We start from the raw sequence: 19,999 nt of genomic DNA, 5'->3' as shown, positions 1-19,999 counted from the left end.
TGGGGAAGCGGACTTGAATGTCACGAGAGTGGATAGGTGCAGTGAAGTTGATAAGGTGGGTGTAAAGTCCGAAATTTCAGCATATGATCAAAGTAATAAATATAAAATTAGAAAGAAGTGCTATGCATGTGGCAGTGAGAGCCATCTCATCGCTAAATGCGCAGAGAAGAAGCAGAGTAAAGGTCAGGGGAATAACGTTAGACGAGTGTGTGGGTTTTGTGGCAAGTGGGGGCATTTGTCTCGCAATTGTTTACAAAAAAAAAGGGTTAGCTGGTTTCGTTTTGAAAATAAGCATCGTCTGGCGGTATTGAAAGCTAGAAGTAATATGTGTGTCAGGGTAAGTTTTTATGAGGAGATAGTCTCGGGTTTAATTGATACCGGGGCTAGCAATTCATTTGTACAGCAGGCGTTTTTGAGTAGGTTAATAACGAGACATCCCGAACTAAAAAAAAATTTAAAAACGGAGCCAGGGTTTGAGGTACATTTGGCTGACGGGAAAAGCCGGAAAATCTCCTTGAAAGTACGTTTGCACTTTAAAATAGGAAATTTTGCCTGGACACGTGATTTTTGGGTAATGCCTGGACTGCTCGAAGAATTGATTTTAGGATGGGATTTCTTAAAGGGCACGGGAGCTATAGTGGATTGTAAGAATAGGAGGTTATGCTTCGCGTTTGATAAAAAAGTCAAAATTAGTCTTGAGGCACCCAAGAATAAATTTGAAGTTTGTTGCGGAGGTTTAAAGGGGGTGGAGGAACACTTAACAGAAAAACAGAAGGACGAAATCAGGGATATTTGTTTTCGTTATCCCGATGTAATTACGGAAAAGGTGGGAAAATGTGAATTGATGCCGTACCGGATTGAATTAATGGATCAACGTCCGGTGAGGTGTGTGCCCTATCAATGTGCTCCTCCCAAAATGCTAGTTTTTCGGGAAATCATAGATGATTTACTTAAGCAAAATGTTATAGAAGAAGCGAGTTCAGAGTACGCTTCACCCGCCTTTTTAGTAAAAAAAAAAACACCGGGGAAGTATCGCTTAGTCTTGGACTACCGAATCTTGAATGATCGCATAAAACTAGATGGTTTCCCGCTGCCCAAGGTGGAAACTGTGCTGCAATATTTGGGGCAAGCGAAATATTTTACGGTGTTAGACCTTAATGCTGCTTTTCACCAATGCATGTTGGAGGAGAGTAGCAAGAAGTTCACGGCTTTTGTTACCCCGTGGGGACAGTACCAATGGAAAAGAGTGCCTTTCGGGGTAAATTTTGGCTCACAATGCTTATCGCGTATCTTATCTTACATTCTGAAAGAATATCAATTTAAAAATGTCATTAGTTTTCTGGATGACATTTGTATATTTTCTAATTCTTTCGAGGAAGACTTGGAACATGTGGAAGGGGTTTTGCAAAAATTACGAGGTGCAGGGTTAACAGTCAATCCTGAAAAAGTTTGTTGGGCCAGAAAGAAAATTCGGTTCCTGGGTTTCATTGTTGGGGAAGGAAAAATTGTAATGGACCCTGACAAAATTGAGGCCATTGTAAATTTCGCGAGACCTCGTAATGTAAAAGGCATCATGAGATTTTTGGGCATGATGGGCTATTTTAGCCGCTTTATTGAGAACTATGCGGATTTGTGCTACCCTTTAAATAATTTAAGAAAAAAAGGGGTTATTTTTAATTGGGGTGAGGTAGAGGAGGCCGCTTTTCTCGGTTTGAAAAAAGCCATTTCCCACCCACCGGTGTTAGCGTTACCAGATTTCCAGAGGCGATTTGTAGTGCAGGTTGACGCTTCGAGTGTCGCGTTAGGCGCGGTTCTCTTGCATGATTTTGGGAAGGGTCTACAACCCATTATGTATGCTGGAAGAACACTTAATAGACATGAAAAAGGTTATAGCACATATGAAAAGGAAGCCCTTGCTTGCGTGTATGCTTTGGAACGTTTTGACACTTATCTAGAGCATGACGAATTTGACCTTTACACGGATAATCAGGCTTTGACCTGGTTGTTTTCGCATCCGAGACAACTAGGGAAAATAGGGCGGTGGGTAATGAGGCTCACTAGGTTTAGGTTCAAAATAATTCATGTAAAGGGAAAGGACAATGTGGTCGCGGATGCCCTTTCGCGGATGTTTGAGGAGGAAGGCGGTGAACAGGATTTGGAAGACGAGAGTGAAGTAATCAGGTGTGGGCGTTTTACTGTGGAGCCAGAACTATTCAACAAAGTAGAGGAGGTGTTAGAACAAGATTTGGAAGGGCAAAATATAATGCGGGATTTACTGCAGGGCAAAAATAAGAATTTCGTGTTAGTGAAGCATAGATTATATTATCAACAAAGTGGGAAAGAGAAAAGACTTTATATTCCTAAGCTCTTACGGCCTATGGTGCTAAAATATTATCACGATAGTGCGTTTGGGGGTCATGGAGGAGTGGACAAGACATATCATAAATTGAGAGATGAAGTCTATTGGGCGGATATGAAAAGAGATGTGCAAAATCATGTTAACACGTGTGAAAGTTGCCTGTTAAGTAAACAAACCGTAAATTCGAAATTGGGTAAATACTCCGTTTCTCTGCCCACGCGTCCCTGGGAGAAGGTTTTCATAGATATTTTTGGTCCTTTGCCTCGATCTCGAGAGGGAAATAATTGTCTTTTGATTATTGTGGATGGTTTCACTAAATTTAATTTTTTTTTACCTTTATCTGACATGAAAGCGGCGAGAATTGTCAAGGCTCTTACGCAAAGAATATGGCAAATTTTTGGAGCACCTGAGAATGTGGTTTCTGACAATGCGGCCTATTTCAATAGTCAAATATTTGGGAACATGTGTTTTCGTTGGGGAATTTGCCACATCAACACCAGCCCGCATTATCCTTGCCCAAACCTGGTAGAAAGAGTGAATAAAAATATCAAGATTGCACTTACTATTTATCATCATCAAGACCATCGCCAGTGGGATGAAAATTTGGATATGCTGAGTTTAGGATTTAACATGGCTAAACATGACGCCACTCATTTCACTCCCGCCGAATTATTTCTGGGGCGGAAAATACCACACCCTCTTTTAAATGTTTGGGGTATAGGAGAGGAATTATGGGCGATCAGTAGTCCACGTTTATTAGAAGGTAAATGGGTAGAAGCTATAAAAAATCTCCAGAACGCTCAGAATAAGGTTGCGAAACAATATAATAAGGGGCGCTTGGAAAATCCTTTTAAGGTGGGAGACTGGGTGCTCTGCAAAAGTTTTCCCATCAGTAACAAAGCGCTGCACAAAACCGCTAAATTAGAGTTTTCTTACCAGGGGCCTTACAAGGTGATAAGGCATTTATGGGGAGTAACCGTTCTTTTGCAGCGTGTGGACAAAAGTTTTGAGACACGTAAGGCGCATATTAGTCATCTTAAGAGGTTCACACCCGATCAAAGTAAATGATTGTTTTTGCCCTTTTTTAGTCATGTGAATAGAGATTTTTTTTGAAGTATGTTGTTGTATGTTAACGAGTAAACGGGAAAGTGGCACAAAGCATTGTTTGGTCTTAATCATTGTTTTTTTTGTCTCTCTCATGTGTTTTTCTTCGCGTGTTTTTTCCCGCTGTGTGCTTTTTTCTTGTTAATTTAGTTTTTTTTTAAGGGGGGGATATTGAGGCGTTTGCCACGCCTCCTTTTAATTTGGTAATTAATTATATCATATGTTATGATAGATTGTTTGGCACTTGGTTCATTTTCGTCCTGAAAATTGATTAAAACAAAAGCATTACGGACATTCACGGCGCTGCGCTTGTGTGTGTTTCCGCGAGCCAACACCGCGCGGCGCGCTGAGCCTTATGACGTCATGGTGACGCGTTAACCTGCGACGGTCTGCGGCTGGCGAGCGGGAGACGGGGCTGGCGGCTGGTGGAGTCGACTTCGGCTCGTCGGGTGCAGGCGTGTTGCGCCGCTGCTAAAATGGAAAGGCTGTTCCTTTCACCTACGCATCGACCAGTGCCCAGCCCGGGTTATCGTCCACCATGCTGCGCAACTACAAGTAAGCCTCGACGCAACCGCTATTAACAACCGGAGGCCGGGTTGGTTTTTTAAGGAAAAACAATGAGCAGAGAGACTGGACTGATCATAAACTCAAATTCATTATCTTGCTAGTTTCTTGAATCGTAATGTGGCGAAATAAACTCTAGTTCTCCTTTTTACGCTACGTGAGAATTTACGTAAACTGCAAGCCAGACTTATCACGTTGCTGTGGTGCGGGATGTGAGACTCGCAAAATTACGTCGAAACGAGAGTCCGGTTAGACCAAAATATTGGGAATTGTGCCTAAATAACATTTATAGACAATTACGTCATCCAGGAGTGTAATCAACGGACCTGTTAGGGAAAAACTTAACCTTTCTAAATGTTTGTAAAATTACCCGTAATATAGTGTTTATAATATGTGATTACATTAGATGTCCTTTTCTTTAATGCGAGATCTAGATCTTCTGCAGATTTGTGTAAATGGTTCTGTATTTTAATGTACCAAGCCGATGCCAAGCAGGAATATTAAATAGTAAACAGGCAGTGATGTTTTCAATTATTATCCAGGTCATTCTTTTTTGCCTAGGGACCGTACTTCTCACTGCATTTAGTTGGTACACCCTTCTGCGGCTCCTGACTTTAAACTCGAGCGCCTTAAGTAAGGCCTCAGTGTGTTCAAATCAGGAAGGATTTGAGTACCGGTAAAGCCGTGCCATATGTTGAGGAACAGGGTGTTGTTTATTATACCGGGGCAACTGGTAGACAAAGGAAGGCTGTTGTGTCTGCATCCCTACGCCCTATGGTTCTAAAGTATTTTCACGATTCCTTATTGGGAGCACATTTGGGCATCGACAAAACGTTCCGTCGAATTAGTGCACATTTAGCTTGGCCTGAATTGCGAGGTGATGTACAAAAACACGTGCGAACTTGTCGAGATTGTCAAGTCTCGAAACCGCCGCAGTGTGCCAAAGTCGGTTTGTATTGTGCTGATGCTCCTGTAGCCCCCTAGCATGTGCTTCACATTGACATTTTTGGTCCCTTAACACGTTCTAAAAAAGGTAACAATTGTATTTTGGTTATTCTAGACATTTTTTCGAAATTTGTGTTGCTAATCCCCTTAAAGTACATGAAAGCAAACAGTATTGTTAAAGCCTTAAGAGATCAGGTATGGAAATTTTTTGGTGCTCCAGCCATGATCACGTGTGATAACGCACGTTATTTCCGCTCTGTACTGTTCAAAGACATGTGTTTTCAATGGGCCATTAAGCCTATTTACAGTAGTCCTTACTGTCACCAGGGAAACCAATCAGAGCGTGTTAATAAAGTGCTTAAGAGCATTCTCACTGCTTTCTACAGGGAAGATCAGTCGCTATGGGACAGCGATCTTGATTTTATAAACGTGGGCCTTAATTCAGCTGTGCATTCCGCTACCCGGTTCCCACCTTCAATTCCGTTTCTAGGTAGGGAGCTGACCCACCCTCTCCTTAACCTGTGGGGACTGCCGCCCCTGGAGGCTGCCTCGGATGACGAGTCACTGGAGGCCGTCCTGGATAGTGTGGCATGCAATCTCACGAAGGCTCGTCAAGCTGTTGCAAATTCATATAATGCTTCCCGGAGGCCTCATGATTTTTCTGTTGGACAGTTGGTCCTGGTAAAGAATTTTGTACTGCCTAAGAAGGCTGATAAGATTAATGTTAAATTAATCCCACCTTATATGGGACCCTTTATTATTAATAAATTCCTTGGTGAGAACACTGTCTTGATGCACAGTGCGTCTGGATCTAAAAAATTTAGAAAGGCCCATGTGTGGCAATTGAAAAAGTTTAATACATAAGTAGAGGGTTTGTTGTTGTTTTGGCGTGCGCGTCTGGTTTTGTGTTTCTTTTTTTTCAGTTTGGTTTAGTTATCGTTCCTCCCCCCTCCTTCCACGTCGCGGATGCCGTGCCCTCAAGAGGATCGGCGCAGCTACGGACCTGAGGCTCCTCCGCCTGCCCGCTCCGTCGTGGTCACTGGTGCCCGCCCGCTATTCGCTGCGTCTACGTGGCAGCCCGCCATTTCGCTGTCTGAGTCCGTGGATGCGTCCATGCGACTCCGTCATTTGGAGTTCCGCTTCAGCATGCTGCTGTGCGTCTTTTCCCGGGCTCGCCCCGAGGCACCCTGAGTCGCCGCGGTTGATGGATGCTGCCCCTCGGTGAGCGAGCGGCCGGCTGCTCTGCCGTTCTGGTGTGCCGGCGTGCGGGCGTGAGACTTCGTCCCGCCAGCCTGGAGCCGTGATGCATGCCGCATGCGAGCCTGCACGAAGCACGCATTGGCACCTAGAAGCCCTCGTCCCCTGTGAGCATGCAACTCACTCGACAGGGGTGAATTGGGTGAATTTTGTGAATATGCTGAATTTGGTGAATTTGGTGAATATATGAAAATGGTGAATTTAGTGAAAATGGTGAATATTAGTATAAATGGTGAAATTGTTGAAAATAGAGAATTTGGTGAAACTGGTGAATTTATTGAAACTGGTGAAAATGGGGAATTTGTTGAAACTGGAGAATTTGGTAAATGGTGAAACTGATGAATTTGGTGAAAATGGTGAATTCGGTGAATTTGGTGAATATGCTGAATTTGGTGAATATATGTAAATGGTGAATTGGGTGAATTGGGTGTATTGGGTGAATTGGGTGAATTGGGTGAATTGGGTGAATTGGGTGAATTGAGTGAATTTTGTGAATATATGAAAATGGTGAATTTAGTGAAAATGGTGAATATTAGTGAAAATGGTGAAATTGTAAAAAATGGAGAATTTGGTGAAAATGGTGAAACTGATGAATTTGGTGAAAATGGTGAATTTGGTGAATTTTGTGAATATGCTGAATTTGGTGAATTTGATGAATTTTAGTGAAAATGATAAATTTGTTGAAAATAGAGAATTTGGTGAAAATGGTGAAACTGATGAATTTGGTGAAATTGGTAAATTCGGTGAATTTGGTGAATATGCTAAATTTGGTGAATATATGAAAATGGTGAGTTGTGTAAATTGGGTGAATTGGGGTGAATTGGGTGAATTGGGCGAAATGGGTGAATTGGGTGAATTGGGTGAATTGTGTTAATTGGGTGAATTGGGTGAATTGGGTGAATTGGGTGAATTGTGTTAATTGGGTGAATTGGGTGAATTGGGTGAATTGGGTCAATTGGGTGAATTGGGTGAATTGGGTCAATTGGGTCAATTGGGTCAATTGGGTGAATTGGGTCAATTGGGACAATTGGGTCAATTGGGTCAATTGGGTTTATTGGGTCAATTGGGTGAATTGGGTGAATTGGGTCAATTGGGTCAATTGGGTCAATTTGGCGAATTGGGTCAATTGGGTCAATTGGGTCAATTGGGTCAATTAGGTGAATTGGGTGAATTGGGTCAATTGGTTCAATTGGGTCAATTGCGTCAATTGGGTCAATTGCGTCAATTGCGTCAATTGGGTCAATGGGGTCAATTGGGTCAATTGGGTCCTTTGGGTGAATTGGGTCCTTTGGGTGAATTGGGTCAATTGGGTGAATTGGGTCGATTGGGTGAATTGTGTCAATTGGGCCCTTTGGGTCAATTGGGTGAATTGGGTGAATTGGGTGAATTGGGTGAATTGGGTCAATTGGGTCAATTGGGTGAATTGGGTGAAAAGGGTCAATTGGGTCAATTGGGTCAATGGGGTCAATTGGGTCAATTGGGTCAATTGGGTCAATTGGGTCATTTGGGTGAATTGGGTCCTTTGGGTGAATTGGGTGAATTGGGTGAATTGGGTCAATTGGGTGAATTGTGTCAATTGGGTCCTTTGGGTCAATTGGGTAAATTGGGTGAATTGGGTCAATTGGTCAATTGGGTCAATTGGGTGAATTTGGTGAATTGGGTCAATTGGGCCAATTGGGTCAATTGGGTGAATTGGGTGAATTGGTAGAATTGGGTGAATTGGATGAATTTGGTGAATTGGGTCAATTGGGTCCTTTGGATGAATTGGGTCTGTAGCGTTTAGCTCCGCTACATTCGAACTAAGCACGTCATCGCGGCCTCCGGCACTTCGTTCCCCTCATCCTTCTACCTCCTTTTCACCCCCTCCTAGTGTTTGTTCAATTTGTACTCGTTTCCCCCACCCTTTCAATATGCGCATGCGCGCGCTGCGACGCGAGTTTATAAAATCTGTTGCAGACATGATGAGGGTCTTCTTCTACTGGTAGCCTTTGTGAGGATTGGTTGTCAGCAGTAGCTGACCAGTTGTTAATTTCACTAGCATGTAGTCCGAGAGCTTCGACTTAGTCTTGGTGCGTGTGCGACCTCAGGGGAGAAATGTAAGTTGAATCGAGTCCTCAGTGAGGCAGTGGCCCTCACCCTAATGTAGAATCAGTATTGTTTAAATTTGTTCTGTCTAAATTCCTTTTCGGCCGCCACCATCAAAAATTGTTTGGATTTCTGCTTTAAATGTAAATTCAACTTAACCTTTGCTTCCGTTTTTCTGTTTCTACCTGTCTCACCCTGAGACGTCGTCGCACGTATTTGTTTGGTCCTGCTTTTTAAAGAATAATGTAACTTCTTTCTTTCGTGTACCTGCACTTTGCAGTAGTTTTGTAAATGTAACATTTTTCGTAATATAACTTCAGACAATGAAATTATGTCCCTTTTTGACGATCGTTGATTGGATCACTGTGTAGCCGGCTTACCCATGCAAATTTTAACTGTCAACTAACTCGTTTTGTCAGAAATGTTAACGTAATATTTATTGTGTATTAATATTGAATTTGAATAAAATGTCTGTGTACCTGAAACCTTTTACCTTGATTACCCAACTGCTCCAATCACGTAATCCGCAGTCCTAGCCAGGCTCTGGTCTTCCTTCTATCCCTAATAGGCCCCCACCTATTACAACTGCGTAACTCTGCTGCAGGACTGTGTGTACTTACGTGTTTCTGTTCTATTTTTCACGCCCCATGGGGACTCCGGCAACCGGGTGGATTTACCGTTTGCGGAGAGACGACCTCATCCAGGTTTTGACGGAGGAAGCCGTTCCTTTCGAGGAGGACGCAAATGTGGCGATCCTTCGTGGATTGCTCGTCGGGCACGTGCGCGGCGCCTGGGAGTCGTCAGACGAGGTACCGTCTCGGCAAGTCCCCACCCCCGCTAATCCAGTTCAGAATAATTCCAGGTTTATGAAAAGATATTTTTTTCTAATTTGAAACTTCTCCCACGTCTTGATAGCTATGAACCGCGTGCGGTTCTTGATTTTCTGAGTGCCGCGGCACGGTTAGCTGGTTTAAAGTTGGTCAGTGAGGCGGAGTTTTTGAAAGCTCTCCTGAGCCTGTGTGGGCCGGCATTTTTGCCACTGCTCACTGACGTCATGAATCAGAATCAGACCTTCGCACAGTTCAAGACGTCTGTGCTACAGTTTGCCTGTCCGCCTCGTGTGCGAGAAACGTGTAAACGTGAACTTGTATTCAGGTTTCAAAGGCCTGAGGAGCCCTTGTTGCAATTCATTAATTCTGTTGCGGCCTATGCTGAGGTACTGGAGTTGAACCTCCCTGAGGCAGAATTAACGCAAACTATTGTTAGCAACGTGTCTCCGCTGGTCTTACAGCATAGCGCCATGCTTAGCTCTCCCTCTAGTTTGAGTGCTCTCCGTAAGTGGAGCGCAGAGGTGGAAAATAGATTGCTAGCTGTCAAACAATATCACGAGAATTTTCACTCCAAGGCCTCTCCAGGTATTTCTGTTCATGTTTCCAATTCTAATTCTAATTCTAATTCTAAATTCAATTCTCCTAAATGCAATTCTCCTAATGTTCAGTTTACGTCTCAAGTCAACACCGTACCCGCTCGCGCGGTGCGCGCATCGCGGCCCATTGAGTGTGCGGCTAGTGTAAGGGATCCCTCTGTCGGGGCGAGTTTTGCCGCCGGCAGACGTTATGAGTCCAAAAATGCGCCCGGCCCGTCCTCCAACCGTCCCAGGTGTGCCAACTGCTGTACTTACGGCCACGCGGTGTCTGAGTGCACGCAGCCCGCTGTGAGCCGTGAGCAGCGAACATGCTTTCGTTGTAAGCGCACTGGACATTACAGAAATAATTGTCCGGGGAAACGGGCCCTGACCGGGCGTGCGAGTGGTCGCCACGGTCGTCGCTTGAGGAAAGCCGCTCATTACTCGTACAAAAATTTTGTACACGTTCGTCTGTTCGGTGAAACTGATGAATTTGGTGAAAATGGTGAATTCGGTGAATTTGGTGAATATGCTGAATTTGGTGAATATATGTAAATGGTGAATTATGTGTATTGGGTGAATTGGGTGAATTGGGTGAATTGGGTGAATTGGGTGAATTGGGTGAATTTTGTGAATTGGGTGAATTGGGTGAATTTTGTGAATTTGGTGAATATATGAAAATGGTGAATTTAGTGAAAATGGTGAATATTAGTGAAAATGGTGAAATTTGTGAAAATGGAGAATTTGGTGAAAATGGTAAAACTGATGAATTTGGTGAAAATTGTGAATTTGGTGAATTTGGTGAATATGCTGAATTTGGTGAATTTGATGAATTTTAGTGAAAATGATGAATTTGTTGAAAATGGAGAATTTGGTGAAAATGGTGAAACTGATGAATTTGGTGAAAATGGTGAATTCGGTGAATTTGGTGAATATGCTAAATTTGGTGAATATATGAAAATGGTGAATTGTGTAAATTGGGTGAATTGGGTGAATTGGGTGAATTGGGCGAAATGGGTGAATTGGGTGAATTGGGCGAAATGGGTGAATTGGGTGAATTGGGTGAATTGTGTCAATTGGGTCAATTGGGTGAATTGGGTCAATTGGGTGAATTGGGTCAATTGGGTCAATTGGGTCAATTGGGTCAATAGGGTCAATTGGGTGAATTGGGTCAATTGGGTCAATTGGGTCAATTGGGTCAATTGGGTCAATTGGGTCAATTGGATCAATTGGGTGAATTGGGTGAATTGGGTCAATTGGGTCAATTGGGTCAATTGGGTGAATTGGGTCAATTGGGTCAATTCGGTCAATTAGGTGAATTGGGTCAATTGGTTCAATTGGGTCGATTGCGTCAATTGCGTCAATTGGGTCAGTTGGGTGAATTGGGTCAATTGGGTCAATTGAGTGAATTGGGTCAATTGGGTCAATTGGGTGAATTGGGTATAATTGGGTCAATTGGGTCAATTGTGTGAATTGGGTCAATTGGGTCAATTGGGTCAATTGGGTGAATTGGGTGAATTGGGTCAATTGGGTCAATTGGGTGAATTGGGTGAATTGGGTCAATTGGGTGAATTGGGTCAATTGGGTGAATTGAGTGAATTTTGTGAATTTGGTGAATATATGAAAATGGTGAATTTAGTGAAAATGGTGAATATTAGTGAATATGGTGAAATTTGTGAAAATGGAGAATTTGGTGAAAATGGTGAAACTGATGAATTTGGTGAAAATGGTGAATTTGGTGAATTTTGTGAATATGCTGAATTTGGTGAATTTGATGAATTTTAGTGAAAATGATGAATTTGTTGAAAAAGGAGAATTTGGTGAAAATGGTGAAACTGATGAATTTGGTGAAAATGGTGAATTCGGTGAATTTGGTGAATATGCTAAATTTGGTGAATATATGAAAATGGTGAATTGTGTAAATTGGGTGAATTGTGTGAATTGGGTGAATTGGGCGAAATGGGTGAATTGGGTGAATTGGGCGAAATGGGTGAATTGGGTGAATTGGGTGAATTGTGTCAATTGTGTCAATTGTGTCAATTGGGTCAATTGGGTCAATTGGGTGAATTGGGTCAATTGGGTGAATTGGGTGAATTGGGTCAATTGGGTGAATTGGGTCAATTGGGTGAATTGGGTCAATTGGGTGAATTGGGTGAATTGGGTGAATTGGGTCAATTGGGTCAATTGCGTCAATTGGGTCAATTCGGTGAATTGGGTCAATTGGGTCAATTGGGTCAATTGGGTCAATTGGGTCAATTGGGTCAATTGGGTCAATTGGGTCAATTGGGTCAATTGGGTCAATTGGGTCAATTGGGTCAATTGGGTCAATTGGGTCAATTAGGTGAATTGGGTGAATTGGGTCAATTGGTTCAATTGGGTCAATTGGGTCAATTGAGTCAATTGGGTCAATTGAGTCAAATGCATCAATTGGGTCGATTGGGTCAATTGGGTCAATTGGGTCAATTGGGTCAATTGAGTGAATTGGGTCAATTGGGTGAATTGGGTAGAATTGGGTCAATTGGGTCAATTGTGTGAATTGGGTCAATTGGGTCAATTGGGTGAATTGGGTGAATTGGGTCAATTGGGCCAATTGGGTCAATTGGGTGAATTGGGTGAATTGGGTCAATTGGGTCAATTGGGTCAATTGGGTCAATTGGGTCAATTGGGTCAATTGGGTGTATTTGGTGAATTGGGTCAATTGGGTGAATTGGGTGTATTGGGTCAATTGGGTCAATTGGGTCAATTGGGTCAATTGGGTGAATTGGGTGAATTGGTAGAATTGGGTGAATTGGGTGAATTGGGTCAATTGGGTCAATTTGGTCAATTAAGTCCTTTGGGTGAATTGGGTCAATTGGGTCCTTTGGATGAATTGGGTCTGTAGCGTTTAGCTCCGCTACATTCGAACTGCGCGCGTCATCGCGTCCTCCGGCACTTCGTTCCCCTCATCCTTCTACCTCCTTTTCACCCCTCCTAGTGTTTGTTCAATTTATACTCGTTTCCCCCACCCTTTCAATATGCGCATGCGCGCGCTGCGGCGCGAGTTTATAAAATCTGTTGCAGACATGATGAGGGTCTTCTTCTACTGGTAGCCTTTGTGAGGCTTGGTTGTCAGCAGTAGCTGACCAGTTGTTAATTTCACTAGCATGTAGTCCGAGAGCTTCGACTTAGTCTTGGTGCGTGTTCGACCTCAGGGGAGAAATGTAAGTTGAATCGAGTCGTCAGTGAGGCGGTGGCCCTCACCCTAATGTAGAATCAGTATTGTTTAAATTTGTTCTGTCTAAATTCCTTTTCGGCCGCCACCATCAAAAATTGTTTGGATTTCTGCTTTAAATGTAAATTCAACTTAACCTTTGCTTCCGTTTTTCTGTTTCTACCTGTCTCCCCCTGAGACGTCGTCGCACGTATTTGTTTGGTCCTGCTTTTTAAAGCATAATGTAACTTCTTTCTTTCGTGTACCTGCACTTTGCAGTACTTTTGTAAATGTAACTTTTTTCGTAATATAACTTCAGACAAGAAAATTATGTCCCTTTTTGACGATCGTTGATTGGATCACTGTGTAGCCGGCTTACCCATGCAAATTATAATTGTCAACTAACTCGTTTTGTCAGAAATGTTAACGTAATATTTATTGTGTATTAATATTGAATTTGAATAAAATGTCTGTGTACCTGAAACCTTTTACCTTGATTACCCAACTGCTCCAATCACGTAATCCGCAGTCCTAGCCAGGCTCTGGTCTTCCTTCTATCCCTAATAGGCCCCCACCTATTACAACTGCGTAACTCTGCTGCAGGACTGTGTGTACTTACGTGTTTCTGTTCTATTTTTCACGCCCCATGGGGACTCCGGCAACCGGGTGGATTTACCGTTTGCGGAGAGACGACCTCATCCAGGTTTTGACGGAGGAAGCCGTTCCTTTCGAGGAGGACGCAAATGTGGCGATCCTTCGTGGATTGCTCGTCGGGCACGTGCGCGGCGCCTGGGAGTCGTCAGACGAGGTACCGTCTCGGCAAGTCCCCACCCCCGCTAATCCAGTTCAGAATAATTCCAGGTTTATGAAAAGATATTTTTTTCTAATTTGAAACTTCTCCCACGTCATGATAGCTGTGAACCGCGTGCGGTTCTTGATTTTCTGAGTGCCGCGGCACGTTTAGCTGGTTTAAAGTTGGTCAGTGAGGCGGAGTTTTTGAAAGCTCTCCTGAGCCTGTGTGGGCCGGCATTTTTGCCACTGCTCACTGACGTCATGAATCAGAATCAGACCTTCGCACAGTTCAAGACGTCTGTGCTACAGTTTGCCTGTCCGCCTCGTGTGCGAGAAACGTGTAAACGTGAACTTGTATTCAGGTTTCAAAGGCCTGAGGAGCCCTTGTTGCAATTCATTAATTCTGTTGCGGCCTATGCTGAGGTACTGGAGTTGAACCTCCCTGAGGCAGAATTAACGCAAACTATTGTTAGCAACGTGTCTCCGCTGGTCTTACAGCATAGCGCCATGCTTAGCTCTCCCTCTAGTTTGAGTGCTCTCCGTAAGTGGAGCGCAGAGGTGGAAAATAGATTGCTAGCTGTCAAACAATATCACGAGAATTTTCACTCCAAGGCCTCTCCAGGTATTTCTGTTCATGTTTCCAATTCTAATTCTAATTCTAATTCTAAATTCAATTCTCCTAAATGCAATTCTCCTAATGTTCAGTTTACGTCTAGTCAACACCGTACCCGCTCGCGCGGTGCGCGCATCGCGGCCCATTGAGTGTGCGGCTAGTGTAAGGGATCCCTCTGTCGGGGCGAGTTTTGCCGCCGGCAGACGTTATGAGTCCAAAAATGCGCCCGGCCCGTCCTCCAACCGTCCCAGGTGTGCCAACTGCTGTACTTACGGCCACGCGGTGTCTGAGTGCACGCAGCCCGCTGTGAGCCGTGAGCAGCGAACATGCTTTCGTTGTAAGCGCACTGGACATTACAGAAATAATTGTCCGGGGAAACGGGCCCTGACCGGGCGTGCGAGTGGTCGCCACGGTCGTCGCTTGAGGAAAGCCGCTCATTACTCGTACAATAATTTTGTACACGTTCGTCTGTTCGGTGAAACTGATGAATTTGGTGAAAATGGTGAATTCGGTGAATTTGGTGAATATGCTGAATTTGGTGAATATATGTAAATGGTGAATTATGTGTATTGGGTGAATTGGGTGAATTGGGTGAATTGGGTGAATTGGGTGAATTGGGTGAATTGGGTGAATTGGGTGAATTGGGTGAATTTTGTGAATTGGGTGAATTTTGTGAATTGGGTGAATTTTGTGAATTGGGTGAATTTTGTGAATTGGGTGAATTGGGTGAATTGGGTGAATTTTGTGAATTTGGTGAATATATGAAAATGGTGAATATATGAAAATGGTGAATTTAGTGAAAATGGTGAATATTAGTGAAAATGGTGAAATTTGTGAAAATGGAGAATTTGGTGAAAATGGTAAAACTGATGAATTTGGTGAAAATTGTGAATTTGGTGAATTTGGTGAATATGCTGAATTTGGTGAATTTGATGAATTTTAGTGAAAATGATGAATTTGTTGAAAATGGAGAATTTGGTGAAAATGGTGAAACTGATGAATTTGGTGAAAATGGTGAATTCGGTGAATTTGGTGAATATGCTAAATTTGGTGAATATACTGACAGACACACTGACAGACAGACTCAAGCACCGACAGACAAACAGACTGACATGTAAAATGACAGACTGTCATACACACTGACCAACTGACAGACACAGACAGACTGACAGACAGACTGACAGACAGAATAACAGACACACTGACAGACACACTGACAGACAGACTGACAAACACACTGATAGACACACTGACAGACACACTGACAGACTGACACACAGACACACTGACAGACACACAGACATACTGATACACAGACTGACACACAGACAGACTAACACACTGACACACAGACAGATTGACACACAGAGAAACTGACTGACACACTGACAGACTGACACACAGACACACTGACAGACACACAGACTGACACACAGACAGACTAACACACTGACACACAGACAGATTTACACACAGAGAGACTGACTGACACACTGACAGACTGACAGACTGACAGACACACTGACAGACACCCTGACAGACACACTGACAGACACCCTGACAGACACACTGACAGACACACTGACAAGACACACTGACAAGACACACTGACAGACACACTTAAGACACACTGACAGACACACTGACAGACACACTGACAGACACACTGACACACACACTGACAGACACACTGACAGACACACTGACAGACACACTGACAGACACACTGACAGACACACTGACAGACTGACACTTTGACAGATTGACAGACACACTGACAGACTGACAGACATATTGACAGAATGACCGAGACACTGACACACTGACAGACAGAGGACGGACACTGCAAGACTACCACACAGACTGACTGACAGAATTACTGACCGACTGAGAGACTGACAGACTCACTGACAGACTGACAGACACACTGGCCGACTGAGAGACAGACAGACACACTGACCGACTGAGAGACTGACAGACACACTGACAGACACCCTGACAGACACACTGACAGACACACTGACACACACACTGACAGACACACTGAAGACACACTGACAGACACACTGACAGACACACTGAAGACACACTGACAGACACACTGACACACTGTCAGACACACAGACATACTGATACACAGACTGACACACAGACAGACTAACACACTGACACACAGACAGATTAACACACAGAGAGACTGACGGACACACTGACAGACTGACACACCGACAGACTGACACACTGACATACACACTGACATACTCACTGACAGACACACTAACAGACACACTGACAGACACACTGAAAGACTGACAGACACATTGACAGATTGACAGACACACTGAAAGACTGACAGACACAACGACAGATTGACAGACACACTGACAGACTGACACTTTAACAGAATAACAGACACACTGACATAATGACAGACACACTGACAGACAGACTGACAGACAAACAGACAGACACACTGACAGACACACTGACAGACACACTGACAGACAGACTGACAAACACACTGATTGACACTGACAGTCAGACACACTGACAAACAGACACACTGACAGACTGACAGACACAGATACAGATGCACTGAAGGCACACATACAGAGGCACTGACAGACACACATACAGAGACACTGATAGACACACATACAGAGGCACTGATAGACTGACACACTGACAGACTGACAGAACACTGACAGGCTGACAGACACACTGACAGGCTGACAGGCACACTGACACACTGATAGACAGACTGACAGACAGACTGACAGACAGACTGACAGACAGACTGACAGACAGACTGACAGACAGACTGACAGACACACTGACAGAGACACTGACAGACACACTGACAGACACACTGACAGACAGACTGACTGACAGACTGACAGACAGACTGACAAACACACTGACAGACACACTGACAGACACACTGACAGACCCACTGACAGACACACAGACATACTGATACACAGACTGACACACAGACAGACTAACACACTGACACACAGACAGATTGACACACAGAGAGACTGACGGACACACTGACAGACTGACAGACAGACTGACACACTGACAGACACACTGACAGACACACTGACAGACACACTGACACACACACTGACAGACTGACAGACACATTGACAGATTGACAGACACACTGACAGACACATTGACAGAATGACAGACAGACTGACACACTGACAGACTGACGAACACTGCAAGACTACCACACAGACTGACTGACAGACTTACTGACTGACTGAGAGACTGACAGACTCACTGACAGACTGACAAACACACTGACCGATGAGAGACTGACAGACACATTGATAGACTGACGACACACTGACAGACTGCCAGACACACTGACAGACATACAGACACACTGACACACTGACAGACAGACTGTCGGACACACTGACACACAGACATACTGACACACAGACAGACTGACACACACAGACAGACTGACACTCAGACAGACTGACACACACAGACAGACCGACACACAGACAGACTGACACACAGACTGACTGACACAGAGACAGATTGACACGCTGACTGACCGACACACTGACACACAGACAGACCGACACAGACAGACTGACACACAGACAGACAACACACAGACTGACCAACACACAGACAGACCGACACACAGACTGACCGACACACAGACTGACCGACACACAGACTGACCGACACACAGACTGACCGACGCACAGACTGACCGACACACAGCCAGACTCACACACAGACTGACACACTGACGAACTGACAGACACACTGACCGACTGAGAGACTGACAGACACACTGACAGACCGACTGAGAGAATGGCGGACACACTGAGAGACTGACTGACACACTGACCGACTGAGAGACTGACAGACACACTGTCAGACCGACTGAGAGACTGACGGACACACTGACAGACTGACAGACACACTGACACACTGACAGACACACTGACACACTGACAGACACATTGACAGAATGACAGACACACTGACACACTGATAGACAGACTGACAGACACACAGAGACTGGCAGACACACTGGAAGACACACTGACAGACACACTGACAGTTACACTGACAGACTGACAGACACATTGACAGAATGACAGACACACTGACACACTGACAGACGCACTGACAGAGTTACAAACTAACAGACACATTGACAAAATGACAGACATACTGACACACTGATAGACTGACTGACGGACACACTGACACACTGACAGACACTTTGACAGAATGACAGACACACTGACACACTGATAGACAGACTGACAGACACACTGAGAGACTGGCGGACACACTGACACACTGACAGACACACTGACAGACTGACAGACACATTGACAGAATTACAGACACACTGACAGACTCAAACACAGACAGAAAGACACAGAGAGAATGACACACAGAAAGAATGACACACAGACAGACTGAAACACAGACTGACTGACACACAGACTGACTGACACACAGACTGACACACAGACTGACACACAGACTGACACACAGACTGACTGACACACAGACTTACACACAGACTGACAGCTTGACAGACAGCCTGACTGACTTGCACACAGACAGACACAGACAGACACACAGACAGACACACAGACTGACTGACACATAATGACAGACACACTGACAGACAGATTGACAGACACACTGACAGACTGACGGACACACTGACAGTATGATAGACTGACGACACACTGACAGTATGACAAACTGACGACACACTGACAGTCTGACAGACACACTTGCAGTCTGACAGACACACTGGCAGACTGACAGACACACTGACAGACACATTGACAGACACATTGACAGAATCACAAGACAACCTGACACACTGACAGAGAGACTGACAGACACACTGACAGACTGACAGACACACTGACAGACACACTGACACACTGATAGAATGACTGGCAGACTGACAGAATCACACAATGACTGACAGACTGACAGACTGACAATCACACACAGGCAGACACACAGAGAGACTAAAACACTGACACACAGACTGGCACACAGACTGACACTTAGACAGACATTCACACTGACAGACAGACTCACACACAGACACAATGACAGACCGACTGACAGACACACTGAGAGACTGACGGACACACTGACAGTATAACAGACTGACGACACACTGACAGTCTGACAGACACACTTGCAGTCTGACACACACTGACAGTCTGACAGACACACTTGTAGACTGACAGACACACTAACAGACTGACAGACACACTGACTGACTGACAGACACATTGACAGAATGACAAGACACACTGACACACTGACAGACACACTGACAGACTGAAAGACACATTGACAGAAGGACAGACACACTGACCAAATGATAGAAAGACTGGCAGAATGACAGAATCACACACTGACAGACAGACAGAGTGACAGAATCACACACAGACAGACAGATTGACAGACTGACAGAATGACACACGGACAGACACACAGAGAGAATGAAACACTGACACACAGACTGGCACACAGACTGACACTTAGACAGACATACACACTGACAGACAGACTCACACACAGACAAACTCACACACAGACAGACTCACCAACAGACTGACACACAGACAGACTGACACACATACAGACTGACAAACAGACTGA

Source organism: Bacillus rossius, chromosome 6 (genome assembly GCF_032445375.1).
Source record: "Bacillus rossius redtenbacheri isolate Brsri chromosome 6, Brsri_v3, whole genome shotgun sequence".
Taxonomy (NCBI): Eukaryota; Metazoa; Arthropoda; class Insecta; order Phasmatodea; family Bacillidae; genus Bacillus; species Bacillus rossius.
Note: the sequence above shows the minus strand (reverse complement) of the source record.